The sequence below is a fragment of the Amborella trichopoda genome, chromosome 2 (assembly GCF_054954075.1).
Source record: "Amborella trichopoda isolate Santa Cruz 75 chromosome 2, AtrichopodaSantaCruz75HAP2 v2.0, whole genome shotgun sequence".
NCBI classification, from domain to species: domain Eukaryota; kingdom Viridiplantae; phylum Streptophyta; class Magnoliopsida; order Amborellales; family Amborellaceae; genus Amborella; species Amborella trichopoda.
Window position 1 is genome coordinate 46591108 of NC_142337.1, and position 18708 is coordinate 46609815.

The window sequence follows — 18708 nt, forward strand, 5'->3', positions numbered from 1 at the left end:
TTCATTTGAAACCTAAAACCCATTAGAGGCTATTTTAGAGAGAAACAACCCAAAAATAAATATTTTTTTATTTGGCCGCCCAGGTTCTGGGCACCCGCCTAGGCGCTGGGCGGCCTGAACCCCCTGGACTGCCTAGGTGCCGCCTAGCGCTTTTTGAAACACTGTGTGTTACTCATGCTCGAAGGCAACATGTTGCTTGTCTATGTCGATTAAGTTGTTCTTACTGGTTATAGTATAGTTACAATTTTCTTATATAAAACATGCTTTATAGCAGCAGTTTCAAGTGAAAGACATTGGACTTTCATTATATTTTCTTGTTTTAAAAATTACTGGATCTGCTTGAGGATCATTCTTACTAGGCACAAGTAAGCAATATATCAGTTATGCATTTTATTTTGTTAGCCAGTTTGTTTAGGCTCCTCGCAATTCATATGGTGATTTATTACATCGTACGGAATTATCCAAACCACAGCTAACCGTGATCTCTTTTTTTCAGCATCATCTTATCTTCAGCTTGTTGCATTTTCTGACTCAGACTGGGCTGGCTGTCCAAACAATTGTGGATTTACAACAAGGAATTGTACTTACTCCCGATAATTCACTTGTTTCTCGACCGTTCCAGAAACAAGATGTGGTTTCAAAGCAATGGTTGAAGCTTAGTAATGTGATATGACTTTTGCCTCTGATGAAATTCTCTAGATCAATATACTTACTTTCTTGTTTGGGTGTCCCTCCTCCATAGCCTGCGCCATGGGAATATTTTGTCTGATTAGGATTTTCACTCATTCTATATTTCATGATCAGACCCAAGTATATTGGGTTCATTGTCATCCCATTAGAGAAAGATTTAATCATGACCTTCTCACTCACTCGATACTCCTTCTGAAGATCAACTTACTGACCTATTTACCAAAGCGCTTACTGAACAGTGACATGATTATCTTGCTAACAAACTGACATGTACTTTAGTCATTGTAGTTTGTTGATTAGTTTGCCGTTTATTTTGCCATATTATTGTACATGGGTACCTATGTTCTTTGCACAACGGGATTAATTCGTAATTCTAATAAAAGGAATTATGTCCAAGTGTCTCTAATTCTAACATTGATCACATTAATATGATCTAAGGATCATATTGAAAACTGATTGACTGCAATTTCTGTTTTTATACAAGTGTAATAGGCAAACATGATCAACAATTTGAGAGAAAAAGGAAGGATCATATTGGACAATGATTGACTTCAATTTCTGTTTTTATACAAGTGTAATAGGCAAACATGATCAACAATTTGAGAGAAAAAGGACTCCTAAAGTAAATCTAGGAAAAAATGAACACTAAGTAATACCTCAGTGCTGCCATACTCAAGGAACACTCCTTTTAATCTTCCTGTAGTACAACATAATTATAAACATATAAGCAGGCCTTCGATGCACGTAGATAAATTAACATCAAAATGTTTAGCACAAGCATTCACCAGAGTCAAGCCAGAATGTAGCAATCTTAGGATCAAAGCCTCCGACCTCTATTGTCTCTCCAACTGATTACATAAGAAAATGAAAAGGCAGCATCAGAACACTTGATCAAGCAGGATATGAGCTGTGGAGGGACAAATACGCTCAATAAAAAGAGAAAAAGGAAAAGGGAAAAGGAAAAATAAGCATGCTTAAGTTACTAGGAATCACCATTATCTCCAAAGAACTGCCACCAAACTTTTCTTGAGCTACCTTCATACTCAAATACCCTAGACTAGAAGTATGGTAGGTACTCATATATGGTTTTCACGAGAGGGCCAAAATTGTAAGAAGTTATCTTCTTGAAACAGGTATAAAGCACAGTTTGGATACAAATAAATAAGAGGGAAGTTACCATAACGGACAGTGCATTTGGTTTACAGCTGTGATATCTATGATCTGGTCTCAACAAAAGACGGTGGAGATTAAACGAAATTACTGGTTACAGATATTCACATCGGTACAGATAACCTCCACCATCTGTTGTTGAAAACGGATGATGGATGGTCGGGTTATTTACTATGTAACATGTATAGGTCGTGCATGGCATAATGTCCCGTGGATTCTAATCAGGGATAGAATGTTAGTCTTACGGCTGAGTGTGTATGCTCAATAGTGCTTTAACACAATGTTGAGCAGACTTCCGAGCATGATCTACATGCTCCACACGTACCATTTGGTCATATATCTGCAAAATGTCAAACTAGTGAATCTGCATATCCTTGGTTCTATGACAAAAAGATAAGGCAGTTTTGAAGTTGATAAGATATACCTTCAAAGGAAATCCTGCTACATCCCCAATAGAAAAAATACCAGGAATGCTAGTTCTGAATTGACTATCTACCTGAAAAACATTTCCTAAGTTGTTCAGCAGAAATGAGTGTTGAAAAGAAAGCAATCATGTACCTTTAAACGAGTTATGTAAAGAAAATAAAAATCTAAATGGGGGAGAAATAGATTATCATAGGGGAAAGATGTACTAGTTACTACAACCATATGTAGAGAAAACTTGCAGCACTATGAATCACAAAACCATCAATCACACCATTTAAAGTCAATGAAGGCATCAGCTTAATTCTTGATTAAGCCCAACAATAAAATAAAGAGAGCAATGGTAAATGTTAGCTTAATTACCCATTTTCCCCTACCTCTGACAAACAAGTAAAGGCATTTTGTTGTTTGTAAGAAATTTTACTAGCGATGGCAAAGGAGATAAATTAGTCAGTCTGACTTATGGCAGGTCAATTAGAGCAGCCTCAAAAATACATACTTGTCCAGCCCCTTTGATTACCGAATAAAATAGAGGCACATCTAGGCTGGATATAGATACATAAAAAAGAAACAAAACATGTAAATGAATATATGCTGTCAATTGAATTTATGAGAAAATGAAGTGCAAGTTTTATGGAAGATAAATAATAAATTAGTTACGTAGTTCAGTTATTTATTGGTGCTGAAAATCTAGGCGCACTTAAGAACTGAAATGAGAACTCTTCAAATAATAAGAAAATCGGGGCATACAACATAGGAAAAGATATTCTTTAATTATCAAGGAAATCATGAGAATTATTTTTCCATAGGTTTGAATCATGTGTCAATCACTACAAAAAAGTCACGCATACATCTATTCATATTCAATATAATTACATAAGGTTTGACCTATCTCTACAACATTAGAATGCAAATCATCTATGAACTAACCAAAGCAAATAAAAGTTTCAATCCACATGAAAATTGAGAAAGGTATAGTTACAGTTATTCTGGTAACTAACCTGAATACCACCAACGAAATTTTTCAATCCTAATATTTCAAAAGGACCAATAGCCGGCTTTGCTCCAATCCCTACAATAGCCTACATTTGAATTGAACAGAGTAGCTCATCTCATGTTCCACATTCTCAATGTTTTAAGAAATGGTTTTGAAATGGATAAGAAACAATATCAATAATTGGAAAATTACTTCCATATCTAATAAAGTAATCAACTCTCCAAAGATAATAATGCACTCTTCAAAGTTAGGGAAATAGAGTACAAACCTCAAAAACTTTCATTACTTATCAAAGTAAATCAATATGTTTAATAAATATGAACTAGCAATTAACATGGGTTCTTTTTGTTCTGCCAAAAGTTCAAAAGGAATAATTATCGAAAAGGAAAGTTTGAGGATAGCAAATGTTAAGGGCAATGCACTCATAGTTCATGGAACTCCAAAGGGGTTGGCACCAACTCTGACAGCAATGTGAAATGCACATCACATGGAGAATGCTATGGAATGTTGTCAGACCTTTTCGATGTTGCTATTTGGCCTACCCTCCCAAAATCAAGCATGTCTCAGAGTGGAACAGACTATTTTCAAGATGAGGCTATGACACCCTATTATTGAACGAGACGAACATTAATGTTATCACAAGGATTCAGAAGAGCTTCTTCCATATGGTTCTTCAGATGCAGGATTTCATGTCTCTTGTTTCCTCCTTGTTCACAAACCTTGTGTATAGCAAGATATTTCCTAGAACATCCAACTGGATAACATGCGTAGTATTAATACATGGGGTGAGCCCAATTAATAATATCGATTTGATAATGTTGCATTTTATTTCTTCAATGCAATTTTCTTTTTAACCAAACAATAGGATTGCCACAACAATGCAAATAAAAGTTTTTTTTTTTCAACAGAATGCATATTTAAGTTCGTCACTTCATCTATCCTTCAATAATTCCTATCCTATAGTGGTTTGAATGAATGGGGTAAATAATGCAATTACCGTGTCTGCTTCCACAAGAGATTCGTTCTTTAACCTCACAGCAGCAACTCGTCCATCACTACCAACTTCCAATTTGTCAACCATCATACCCTAATCAAGAAAATGAAGTATAAAAAAAGTGTTGTAAAATTCTCATTATCAAAAAGAGTATAAAGAATTGTTAAAGACATGGATATTGCATATTATTTTCAAGTAGATGGACAAGGGCCCATTAAAGATACGAATATTGCATATAGCATAACATGCAACATAAATTTTACTTTCAAAAATTTCACACATTCTCTTGATAGAGGTCTTCATATCTCCTATCTAGGGAAGCTGTAAACAATCTTGGCATCAAGTGATCCTCTGGAAATATGACCTATTCAGAACATAATAAGTTACAACAACAAATCATCGCGATTTAAAAGTCCCCATTTAACTACAGGTATGAATCAAGAAATCTCACAGGAATCACTAAGACATTTTCCAAAACAAGCCTCACCTAGAGCAACTAGAAATAATCATCTACAACTTAAGCCCTTCCAAGAGCCATCAGAATTGGAATTAACTAATGAAATAGATGATGCGGAAGACTGGATCATGTAACCACTAAATGAACTAGTAGACTTTCTTCCAAAAATATGAAAGAAATGGAAACAAGAGCAGATTTACTAACACGTAATCCTCCAAAATGGTAGACCGAGTGAACCCTTCACAGCAACTGACACCATGGGAGAATATCTATGAAGTGTCAAATTCAGGAATATATGATAACTCCATGAAGAATGACAAACTTCAAGAAGTAACTTGGAATTACTTGCTGACCAATGAGAGAAGCTCCCCAATTTAGAAGATCTAGCCACATGCTGAAAATTTATGAACAAACACAACTGAAATGGGCTCGATAGAAGACGCACGGGCTCGATAGAAGATGCACATTAAATTCAGATAAAACAGAGAAGAAAGGTGAAAAGAAAAAAAATATACTTTAGACGTACCTCTTTCTCAAGGATAAGTAATAAATGATTTGATATTACTGTTCTTTTGAGTAGGGTGGCAAATCTCAACACCGAAACCCAGAACACTAGGCATAGAGTTTTTACAGACAGTTAGTGCTCAATAACACAAAGAACCACATCGTGCCTTCAAACAGAAATATTTAGTGTTTTACATCTATCAAGATTAAATAGCAATGGAAAACTTGTGTTTCCCTCACCAAATGGCATTTAACCATTGCTTTTTGGATGGACGTTAGGGCTTCTAAAAGCCCTTAGATAACAACTCGCCATCTGTTCATAACTGAGACAACACTTTAGAATAAATTTCCGAGGAGGTTCTATTGGGATAGAGAGGGATACGATGGTTGTTTCATCCACAGTAGACAATGACTTGATTTAGTCTTCCATACAGCTATAGCTTATAACCCTGAGATAGATCATTAAAAAGTTCATATTCCTATGCAGCAACTATTTCCGAGGAAGACATGAAAGCATTAACGTGACAATAATTTTTTCACCAATGCTTTTAAATTATCAGTCTTGGCAATGGGATGGCTTCTTTGTAATTGCAGATCTGGAAAGTTTGCGCCCCCCCCCCGGGCCTGGTCCAAAATTCCTGCTTTCTGCCACTTAAACCAGAGAAAATCATCCCTATACGTGATAACTAGGAAACAAAATTCATCATGCCTAACAGTCGCTCGTTCATAAGGATACAATCAGATATAGAGACTTGGACAACTACTTCAGTGGCACTTGGATTATAAACATTTACCACTTAGTGCAATAATTTTCCTCCACGGGGGATTAAAAACAGTAATTTAGGAAGGGAATGTAAACGGGAAGACTGCAAGGATTAAACAAAAATCCTATGCACGATGGGACTCAATGGACAAGTTCCCAACTGCTGCAGGTGCTGTAGTTGAGACTTGAGGTTATGGAAAGTGAAAAGGGAAAGAATCTGAGAAAGGCTGAAGCCCCATGGCTAGGTAGGCATCATGATCAGGTGCATCAAATTTTGATATTGTGGCAATTGGAGATAGCAAAATGAGAGTTTGGAATCCATTGAAAAAAAATAACATGTCCAATCTAAGAAGGATATTGCCCCTTTCTTTTGGAAATCTCAAGTTCTAGTGAAGCGGATTTGGGATTAAAAGAAAGTTCAGGATGGCAAAGTTGGTATTGAGATCCTTCGTCGCATCCTACAAAAAGAAAGCAATAGAGACAAATGACATATTGATAATGTGACACCAGATATAGTCAGTACAATACTGCTTTTCTTGGTAGGTTAGCGGAGAGATTCAAACTCAAGATGTAGTGCTGCAATTGTTAGCATCCTAACCATTCAAGTCCCTGGCCCAATCCCAGCTCTAATGATATTGTTAAAAGTTATAATTGACAAGTTCCTGGGTGCAATGGTCAAGCAAGAACAAGCCTGAAAATCTTTACCAGATCAATCCAATTTGAAAAACCAAGTTCCATTGGAAGGATTCATCACAATGAAGAAGCACCAATAGCAACCAAGAAAGAATTGGTGAATTGGTGACAACAAACATTTCTCTTATGGTCTAGTCTAGCAAGCTTTTGAGGTGAATCCTTACAGACTAGTATTGCAACAATTACTTTCAAGGAGGAACAGCCAAACCCTTTAAAAGGTCAATATGTTTAATGGAGGAAATTGTGTCCATCACTCTGAATTACATAACCCACCCCTAAACTTCGTAACAAACACACAATTGCTCCAGCTGAAGCCAAGTAGACAGATTTAACAGTTAAATATATAAATGTACTATGTTTCTAAGAAATCATCATCTACTATGTTTCTAAGGAATCATTATCTACAAAACCACTTGTAATTATTGAAAGAAATTGTAGAATAATAATTGCCAAATCATCACTGCCAGAGAATTACAGTATGTTAAATAAATATAACTTTAAACATACCGTTGTATCCAGATTCCAACCAACAGTTGCTGCAGCAACTTCCATACCAATATATCCACCACCAATAACAATTACCTTTTTAGCTTTCTTCTACAATAGACATCAATCACATGTAACAATGAAGAATAACATATTGCATGGAAATTAACTGAGAAAACCACCCTTTTCAATAAAAAAATTACTAAGATTCTATATCAAGATTTCACGGATGACATATAGAAATTCCAGTATAACCGTAACTTAAAAAAATTAACTAGATGAAAATACAACTTACACATGCCAGAATAAAATAAATGACATATCAGAAACTGTAGCACCGAGCCAGAGCAGGATTTAGCTACAAGCCGAAACACATATTGACATGTGTGTATACCACCATTGAGGCCATCATTGAGGTATATCCTTGTACACCAGTAGCTTAGCCCATTTTTTTCTTAATTTTCTTCTACTATTTTTGTGCATTACATTGCAGCTTAGTGAATGTGAAGGCTTCCAGCTCAAGAACAGTGTTTATAGTGATGGTTATACCAAGCTATATTTTCAAACAAAGCCGCCACTAAAAAAAGTTCTAAATTTTCATCAAAGCTCTCAATACCTCAATTTTGCACTTTGAAAGTGAGTTTTTGTTCAATCTGCCCTGATTTTTTTTGTAATAAAGACCAGTCGAGAATTTATGGAAAATTGATCTTAGAACATATGATCCTCCTCAACTAACAACATTATCAAGTTAAATCTGGACCTTTAAAACAAAAAAAACGTTATTGAAAAAGATTAAGGAGACCATGTTAATGGTCAAGATTTGACCTATCAAACAAGGAACTCCAACCCATATGAAAAAAAGAAATACAAAACAGAAACCCTACACCCAGATCACAAAAAAAAAAAAAAAAAGGACAAAAAAAAAGAAAAAGGTATGGTCATTATTAAGAACAACTATAGGTCATATTGTTGGACTAGTGAACGTGCTACATCGTGACTCTGCATAAGTTGCTTAACAAATGGACCAATCTCCTTAATGTAGAGAAGATTTGGATTTGGACTTGATTGATTAAGGATTTGACATTGCAATACTACTTCAAGTTCAATTCTTTTGGTGGGCTTCCCCCCAAAAGATGGATCTTCAACGTGGAACTCTTGATGCCAGACTCCAATACTTTGCAAAACTGATACGGGTTATATTAATTGAACATTCCCGTCTCTGCTCTCTTCCACATTGAGAGTAGAAAAGCATGAGGAGGGATGATGTTGAGTTTCTCCTAAAAAACAAGCATTATTAAGACAAAAAAGTTCAGGCTGAAGAAAGAAATGGCATTGAGTAGTGCATCTCACTCTCAGAAAATAAAAATGAATTTTCTTTAATAAGTAGAACTTACCAAAGAGTAAAAGAATACAAGCAACTACTATGAGTACAAGAGGAACAAAGCCATAGAATTTAGTATTTATTCCATTTGGTAAGTTCTCTTCTTCTTCTTCTTTTTCTGAAGAATTATACCATTTGGTAAGTTTATCATTCAGTGTCCTAACTTCTGTAACATCCAGCTGACCAAAGAGCAGTTCATAACTTCATATCAATAAAGTCCATCTGCCTTGAAATGCTAGTGAGTTGTCAATAGATGCTCAATAACTGAAACATAAAGGAACATTCTTTGTATCAGGATTAGCAACACATACTAATGAAGAAATCAGCATATCAACATCAGCAACATCGCGGATGTAGTGGATGCCAGGCAAGTTTCCTCGAATGACCTCAGGTAATCTGGACCAAGGCATGACAAAAGTAATACCATAAATAGCGTATTTCCAATTTCATAGTTTCTAATATAAACAACATTCTAGAGTGGCACAATTCAGCAAGCCAAAAAGCTATTTCAAAGAGATTATCGAGAGGTCTATTTACTTTTTCTACGTATGTGACAGTCGGGTAAGGTACATTTCAGTGCATATACTTGTTATCAAGGGTAGTTTGGTACAATGACTCTGACATCCACAGAAAAAAGGCATCAAACAAGGCCAGCAATCAGTGTCAGGATATTTTGAACCTGGCATACAAGTATGAGAAGAGGTAGAGAGACATGAATCCATAGTAAACAAATTACAAATTCCCTGATGCAAATAAACCAGTACAAGAACACAATGACTATTCCAATACGATCAGACTTAAAATTGAAAGCCTGCCTCCTAGATTACATGGACAGTTAATTGAGTTGTATATTACAGGTCTTTAATAATGAATTAATGATCTAGAAAACGCTAAAGAATACAAAATGTATTGAAAAGAAAAACAGCAACCAAGGAAAGTAGAAATAAGTTGTTATCAAGAAAATGAACAGAGTACCTTGCAGCAGTACATCGTATGGCAATTATAAGTGACCCATACTTAAGAAGTTTCCTAGATGCAGTTGTTAAAGTTTATGCTTCAGTATCCAATGTTGTCACCGGATCTTCATACAAAACCTTCAGAAGAAAAAGAAAACAGCAGTCAATGCCACCATTGGCCTGGGTGAACAACAGTAACACAATTTCTAAAATGGAATGTGCCACAATAGGCATTTCATAGCACATATACATATAAAGACAAACAAAATACTGATCCTTTTCACCTAACAATAATATCCCAGAAAATATTAGGGAACCATGACCAGGGTTGCATCTCCAAAACAGCCCCACTCCCCTACCTCAAAAAAATCAAATGACACCAAAGTTAGCTTGACTACCGGCCAGCTCATTAGACATAAAGAGGTGAAACTGCAGTAGACATGCGCGTCAAATAACACATGTACGAAGTCAAGTAACTCTAATTTATACACTTCTCAACTAACTGTTAAATCTATAAATTTGCTATGATCGCCATAAAGCCACCACGTCCACCCACACTCTTCCCCCAACCCCAAGGCATAAAAGGAATATCATTCACTTCCACCATCCCAAATATCTTTTACTAAGAAATGAATCCATCTCCAATGACATTTCTGAGGTCCTTAAAGTCAACACCCAACATAGACGGACAATTCCTCTTTAGGTTTCAGGCCTCATAAAATCCCCAGTACAACCCAATATTTCTAAGGATCCATTCAAAGTTAAATTGGCAAGACCACGAGGTGTCCCTAATAGCAATTACCAGCATCCCTCCATTGTTGAGGAATGCTCTTTCAAACCCATTGAGCCCCATAATCATTTTGCGCTCCAATCAAACCTAGCTTCGACTTTCCCTCAAGTGGATATATACTTTCCACCACATTAGGAGTAATCCTCACATCCATTACCAAACCCACAAATCCAATCTCTTGCTACTGTCCCTCTCTCTCAGCCCTTGAAGATACCCAATAAATAAGCACTCTCCCTTTGTGCTCTATATATATGCACAATGAAGCACTGAAGCATAATCTCATTTCTTTCCCAAAAGAGCACGCATATTTAAGACAAAGCAATCCATAATGTTTCTAGATATTAATTAGGATAGTGACTTTAAATGGCAATCAATGTCTACAAAAATGAGCAAAAGACTGGAGGGTCACCGAGTACAACACAAGTCTCTTAACCAAAAACAAGGAGAACGGTTGATCCCCCACAATCGCACCTCCACGAGGCATATCAAAAGCTTTTAAAAAGCCAATTTTGGCAAAAAAAGAGTTCCTTCAACTAAAATTTCTAATGAAGCATATCATCAATCGAAGGCAAACCTGGGCCATAAATAACAAAAGTATACAAGTGTTGCAGTCAATGGTTTAAAAAACAGATCGGTGACCCGGATCAGGCACTCCAAAAGCCGATTCGGATCGGTGAATCGGCGATCTAGAACGAAAATCGGTCGAGTTGGTCAGATTAAACTTTAAAAAAATCTAAAAAAATTATTAAAATTCATTATAAATGTGTTTTTAACAATCCAATAAGAAATCAAAGTACTATATTATTAATTATCATTTTTCATCAATATGTGAATATTGAGTCTTTTTTCTCTGTATGAATTTATTTTAACAAAAATACTTCTTGTATTTTTGAAAAAAATAATAAATGAGTTTTTTTAACAAAAATATGAACTTATTTTAACAAAAATAAGAAATGAGTTTTTTTTACAAAAGTACTTGTTGTATTTTTTTTTATAAGAACTTTTTAATTTTTTGACAATAACTTTTGATTTTATTTTTTTGTTGACAAAAATCTTTTATTTTTTTTGACAAGAAAAATAATTGATAAGAACCTTTCATTTTTTTTATACGAAACTTTTTATTTTGTAGATAAGAAAAAAAAAATTGGCAAAAAGCGAAATTGATAAAAACCTTTTATTTTTATTTGTTAGAAAAAGCCTTTAATTTTTTTTATAAGAAAAAAAATTTGACAAAAAATTTTATTTTTTTTATACGAAACTTTTTATTTTATTGATAAGAAAAAAATTTGACAAAAAGCGAAATTGATAAAAACCTTTTATTTTTATTTTTTACAAAAAAGCTTTAATTTTTTGGATAAGAAAATAATTTGACAAATTGTAAAACCTTTAATTTTTTGGATAAGAAATAATTTGACAAAAAAAAAAACAGCTCCTCAACGAGAGGAATCAAACCCACGTCCATCTCACAATGCGGACACACAACAATCGATATATCACTTGTACCTTAATGTTTATAAAACCGTTAACAAAATATATAATATATGAACATTTTAACGTATTACCTATTTACATAGTCCCACATCGAAGAGAGAGAAGCAAATCTATATGAATAAATAGTTCTTTGTACTCACCGTTCGTAGCATGTGTGAAGCAATGAGATTATGTGAAGCGCGTGGATTGTGAGCACACGTGCGTGAAAGAACTTAGGGCTGCGCAAAGCGTGCGGGGACCCGTGGGCTTCCTTGTCTCTGATGATTTTTTCCTCAAAATTCCCCAAATTTTACAAAAATTCCCTTTGACTGCGGGTCCTGACGTCATGACGCGAAGAACCGACGTCATGATGCGAAGAAAATTCCCGAATTTTACAAAAGTTCCCTTTGACTGCAGGTCTTGACGTCACGATGCGAAGAACCGGGCGATTTACTGTGCAGAATCATTGGCTCCTCTCTAGAACCAGGCGATTCTTGGCTTTACAAAAGGACCGACACGAGATGACCGATTCCCGATTCGAATCGGCCGATTCCCTGCGGACTCGACGATTTTTAAAACACTGGTTGCAGTAATGGATGAAGAAAGGAAACACTGTAGCAGAGAGTTCCAGCTATGAGATGCCATAAACACATTAGCTCCTTCCTTTAGATAGGCAGCATCAATCAAAACCAATTCACTAAAATCAAGTGAAAATTTAAGAGAACTATCTTGTTTTTGAATTGCCATCAGATATCCTTGAATATGATAGAGTGAGTCGATTAAATAAAATCTCCATATGAATTCGATTTATTGACAAGATGATTACTGCTTTCAAATATTGTGACAATATCACAATGTCCACATTACTAATAACCCTGCATGTTTTGAGATGATTAATACATTTCTCGTTATATACATAACACCTGCTCCCTTGGAAGAAAATAGTTTTTTGGAGATGCCAATAACAATTATATCCATCAAGAAGGGTAAATTTAGGGGATGGAAACATTGATTAACAGCCCCATTAATAGAATAAGAACTTGAACTCAAAAAATCATAAATATGATGTTCACTGTGAACTATTTAAAATCAAAGACAACACAAACATGACAAGACAGGGATTTCAATAATATTCGTCTCAACATCTGCAAGAATCAGCATTCAAATTTATAATCATACATGAATAAAAACTATAATCCAGTATCAAAGGGCATCATGAGTTCAATCTCTTGATGTTATCAAGCAAGTCAGTAACAATCTTGAAACTTGGAAAGAAATCACTACTATAGTCCTAGGTCACGAACAACTCTGAAATTCAAAAACCCAAGTCTTGACTCATCTAGATGTGGAACTTGCAAAATTTTTGGAAATCAAAGGAACAATTCTTTTCTGGTATATTTTCTCTCAAGTAACACACCAAAGCTACACAAGCAAAGATAATATTCCTCACAAAGAAGTTTGATAAACCCAAGGTTAATGAATGAATCACAAATCAAATCTACACTTGAACAACTTTGCTTGATAAAACCATAGACGAGAAAAATCTAGACCTAAGAGTATTAAGGAAAACCTAAGTGTCACATTGCCACAACATCAGTTAGTACAAGAGGACTAAAACTTTCCATGAAATGATATACAACACATAAGGTACAACTATCAAGCACAACTGATGGTTGAAGAACTACATTTAAACCTCTTCCATGATATTTGTAACAAAATAATAAATAAAAGATCTGGTCAAGAAATACCTCAATTCCTTGCTTCTCAGACCACTCTGGTGTTTGCCTTTCACCACCAGATCCAACACACGTGTGGAAACCCTAAAAGATTATCCATAATGCTCAGAAAGGGAGACAAATAATCACATAAAGAGCACGTGGATGTATAATGTTCTATCAAATATTGTGCAAGTTTGAAAATAAATATGCAAACAAAAAAATACAATGTTCGCTACCTGCCTGGATGTATGCAACTTCATCAAGCACATAAGAAACCATCACTAAATGGTAACATTGAAGAATTTAGGTAGTGGAACCATGGCAAAATTAAGAGTCAAAAAGGTTTTCTAACAAATATACATGCAACACAAACCCGGTTCGATTTAATAAATAGGAAAAAAAAAAAGGAACTTTTCTATTTTGTGTGTCCACCCATTTTTATATATAAAAAGTCACAAAACAACAATGTGAATGCCAATAAGTATATGCCATGCACCCAAAATTGGCTTGGGATTTTCTTATTTGTTGAAACAGCTTGGGATTCTAATTGGAAGTCGCGCAGGTTTCTTATCTAGAGGAAACAAATAAGCTTTGGTCAAAGCCGAGCGCTCATAGGGTACAACGGCCTGTACAGCAGCAACAAGGAACATTATATCAGACATCAGCTTCCTAGTTCCTCCAAAATATTACAACTCCTAAAACAAGAAAATAAAGTAGTCAAAGCATTTGCATGAATAAGGATGCAACTATTTGAGCAAATGTGTCATGGTATGGCATGGTATGTAAAGGCCATACATGTAATAATAACTGCATAACCTGGACTTGATTTATTCAGAACTCTTTTTGTTTGCCAAGAAACAAAAGGAATATCTATATTATTTTTCTTGGCAGTTCGTATTTGCATCAATGTTTTCAAGGTAATGCAGCTCTCAACTTGAGTTGAATCTAACTATGATTAATTTGATATGAGAAAGTTACAATCTATATTATATCATTTCGGCCATAACTGATCTAGTCTATGTATCCCAACAAAATTCGAAGTACATTGAGCAATTTAAAAGACATATTTGAAGATAATTCAATATCAAACACATCTACACACACTTCCTTTGATATGCTACAAAACCTCCCATCTGCAAGTCCATACTCTACAAAGGCTCGTGCAGCGTAACCAGCCACCCCCAACAAACCTATGCATCAAATCAAAAGCAACATTATGAAAGCATAATCAACAATAAGTGTGTTATAAACCTAGTTTAATCAATCTTTAGAGAATAAAACTGTCAATAAAGTAATAGAAGCAAAATCAACCATCCTAATATCTAGTTTAATCAAATCTTCAGAGCATAAATTTACCATCACAAATACGAACAAAAGACGAAAAGCAAAATTAGTCATTCAGGACGCAATTTAATCAAACTTATAAACATAAACTAGTATAACAAACATGAGCGAATAAAGAAAGCAAGATTAACTATGCTAGATAATTAAATATTCTAGTCTTTCTACACCTACTTTAATCAGTGTTTTGAGCACAGTGTTTTAAGTCTCAACTAAGTCCACTCAGACTCAGTCAAGTACCTTGGCCTCCACCGATGGCCAAGGCGAGTTCCAAAAGCCAACCTGTAACTGTTTAAAACTATTAGAAAGTCCCAATGTTTGTTAAGCAATCATAAATGTATGATTTAAAAATGCTTTTTTACATGATTTACATGGTTTTTAAGATGATTTGGGAGCTTTTCTTGTTACATGCTCCAATTTTTTATTTTTCAATTTTTTTTATTTTCTGAATACTTCAAGTTTTAAATCAAATTTCTCAAGAATCCATCTTTTATATAATTTTTTGGACTTTTATGGACTTCTAATGATTTTTTTAGTTATTTTACTCTTTCTTATTTTTTAATAGCATTCTACTTATTCTTTTGTATTTTAACTCCACCGTTGCCAGTCCCAAGCCCGGATTAGAAATGACGGTTATGTATTTGTATTAGGTTGGCAGTTAGTGGAAAACTTTTACCAGTACATCCCTATCTACATGAACATTAATAAATTTTTACTTTTTTTATTTTTTAGGCTGTTTTTATTTTGTACAAGACACTGCTGCATTTGAAAACATTCTTTGAGCATGAATATTATCACTACAAACAGGAACAAAGTATTAAAAAACATGATTAGCTATCCTAAACCTATTTTAAGCAATCCTCTAAGCATAAAATTATTGTCACAAGAAGGAACAAAATAAAAAATATCCTATACTTAGCTTGATCGATCTTCTAAGTCTACAATCACAAAATGGACCAAAACAATAAGTTCATCGAAAACTGAAACTGTTCAAACTCCTTTAATCAGTCTTTCATAAGTAAATCCCTGAGGAAAACGTGATATAAACTATAAAACTAATTTGAAAACTGAATACCATCTCGAACAGAGATCCAGATCATTCGAAGCAATGAGAAACAATAATCAACTATCAATCAATATGAAGCCAATTAGAACAAATAAGAAATCAATCCTTCAGTAGAGATAAGCAGGTGCCTAAATAAACAAAATACTCTCTATTCTTGTTGGCAAATGCAACAGAACAAGTAGTGACTATGGTTCTCCTCCTAAAGCTTGAGAAGCTCATTCCAGAGCGAGAGGAAGATTGTTTAAGAAATGGAGATTGAGGACAAAAGAGAGAAATCCCTTGCTTAATGGCAGAAGAATTCGAGCTAACCATAGAAGCAGCCATTTTATTAAGAGTTGTTAATGTACGTTCACTAGTGTTTGGATGCAAAAACCAATTAGAGAGAGATGGAGAGCAAGGTAAATTAGATGAAGATAGAGAGAGAAATAAAAGAAAAATTAGTTTACAGAGAGAGAGGTTGGTTATATATGGACTTGAACCTGATGATGCTATCATTTTGGTTGCAGGATTGGGAGATATGCTTATTTGATTTGGTAGTGAACTCTTCACAGTTTTTTAAATTATTTCCGTTTTTTTTAATTCAAATGACGCGCTCTATGAGAAGCCCAAAGGACAAGCTTCCATGATCTTATGCACAGAGCACGGTGCAAGTTGGATAAAAAGGGTTCCGCTTGGATTTCCCGTTTCTTTCTCTCTCCTCTCACTCTATTTCATCCTCTCTTCTTTTGCTTTTTTTTCTTATTTTCTCTCCTCTTGCTTCCACTCTTTCCTGGACACGACGTCAAACCGTCTTTCCACGGCCCGTTTGCTATGTCATGGAGGGTAAATTTATGGAAAAATTATAAAACCCCTTTCTCCCTATTTTTCCACACCACGTTTGACCTAAGACGTCAGAATGCCCTAGAGTTATCGAACAGCTCCAAAAAAAAGCTGAACTACTTCTTTTAAATGCCGGACTGGCTCCTCTTGACCGCCAGGCCGCGCCTTTTAAATGCCGGACTGGCTCCTCATGACCGTCGGGCCGTGCCTTTTAAATGACAGAGTGCCCCTCAGACTGCAGGGATTCTTATGCATTGTATGTCATTTATACATTGTAGAGATTTTAATGTGTCCATAACTAATAGCCACACTTAATCCTGTCCTCAGATGCACATACTATAATATCAATTAAATTAAAAAAGACAATGAAAATAAAATACTATGAATAAGACATGCCACTTAAGAAGAAGACAAGCCACTTCAAAATACAAAAATCTATTAGAATGGAACATTTCAAGCAGCCTATATATATATATATATATATATATATATATATATATATATATATATATATATATATATATATATATATATATATATATATATATATATATATATCCCTATGATTTCAATGTTTGTCTTCAGATGCCCATAACTTAACATACAATATTCACACTTAATCATGCCCTCAGATGCACATACTGTGATACAAATTAAATTCAAAAAGACAATGAAAATAAATTTCCAAGAAGAAGAAGGCCACTTAAGAGAAATACAAGCCACTTCAAAAAATGGTCATTTTACTCTTAGAAACTCAGTATTAAAGGAATGTTTCAAACATACATATCATACTCAAAAATGCATATCAATTGAAAAATACAATTGAATCACTTTCTTCGCCTCAACCATTTTTTTAGCCAGCTTGTAATACCATTTCCCTTTCCAACGGGTTCCTCTCTAGTCCTTTCCTCCTGGACATCTCCCTCTCTTCGTGATCGCAAATGCTGTCTTGATTACTCCCGTAAGGCTGGCATAACTTGAATTTGTAGGTTTCTGCTATTGTCATTTCTGCTCTTTGTTCTCCTCTCATATCCCTCCTCGGTCTCGCTTTCATCATCTCCCTCCTCACTCTCACTTTCCTCATCTCCCTCCTCAGTCTCCTCAGTCTCGCTTTCATCATCTCCACATATGCCTCCTCGCTCTTGCTTTTCTCATCTTCATCATTCTCTCCCCGCTCTCACTTTCATCATCTCCACCATCTCTTTCTTCACGCTCGTTTCCACCATCTCCCTCCACCGTCTCCTCGGCATGTCTCCATAGGAGTATTCTGCAATAGAAAATCATGTGCCGCTTATACATAATGTCTTGATTCACCTGCTAATACTTCACCCCTAAGTACAGCTTGTAGCATCCTTATACAGGTTAATCGTTGCAAGTAGACAACGAAAAACAAATCAAAATTTATTTTGAAGGCATATTAAGTCAATAAAAAATGTAATACATAAATTAGATAATATACCAATGTCCTCTCGTCATGATGGACTGCAATGGGGTGTACATGGGAGTGTGACTGCGAGGGGGGGCACATGGGAGTATTTATATAATTTGATTGCGACTGCGATGAGGGGCACATAGGAGTATTTCTATATCTATGGGTGAACATGTTGTACCAGCTCATATGTTCATTTGTAGGCATTCTACCATATTTATTCATGTCTACCTCGACAATGTTGCATTTTCGTTGCCGCCAGTCGCTTATCTCGGTACTCAACTCGTCAATCCAACTTATGGGATGTAAACCGACTTTTTTCATCCTATCGCACTTGGGTGGCCCAACAGGAATGGCTTGCATCATCGCAAATTGCTGCAATACAAGATCAGGCATATAGTACTCTGCAACATTAAAACATATCAGATATGACCGACACAACACGTTTTCTTTACTTAGTGTATCTCATGGACTGTACTCCTCATATGGTTGCCAAGTCACCTACAACAAAAACATAACACAATAATAATTTATTTGTATTTGTATTTACCGACAATTATA

At 35.1% G+C, this 18708-nt stretch overlaps 2 pseudogenes across 2 annotated transcripts in view; both read right to left on the reverse strand.

Annotated features, from left to right (window-relative positions):
• Nucleotides 1–1199: 1199 nt before the first annotated feature.
• On the reverse strand, nucleotides 1200–18543 carry LOC105421181 (monodehydroascorbate reductase 5, chlorplastic-like; annotated as a pseudogene). Its single transcript, XR_016050420.1, has 14 exons — nucleotides 18482–18543; nucleotides 17851–17985; nucleotides 17590–17613; nucleotides 14619–14682; nucleotides 13523–13594; nucleotides 9534–9652; nucleotides 8870–8954; nucleotides 7199–7288; nucleotides 4278–4367; nucleotides 3285–3365; nucleotides 2285–2356; nucleotides 2106–2200; nucleotides 1476–1538; nucleotides 1200–1387 (listed from the first exon to the last, which is right to left on the reverse strand). The product of XR_016050420.1 is annotated as a monodehydroascorbate reductase 5, chlorplastic-like (transcript).
• The window catches only part of LOC18441030 (riboflavin biosynthesis protein PYRR, chloroplastic-like), a 30052-nt pseudogene continuing 28785 nt past the window's right edge, over nucleotides 17442–18708 (reverse strand). Inside the window, exons 13-14 of the transcript XR_016050632.1 lie at nucleotides 18178–18648; nucleotides 17442–17985 (exon numbers count right to left, since the gene is read on the reverse strand). The product of XR_016050632.1 is annotated as a riboflavin biosynthesis protein PYRR, chloroplastic-like (transcript). The remainder of the gene's footprint in view (nucleotides 17986–18177; nucleotides 18649–18708) is intronic.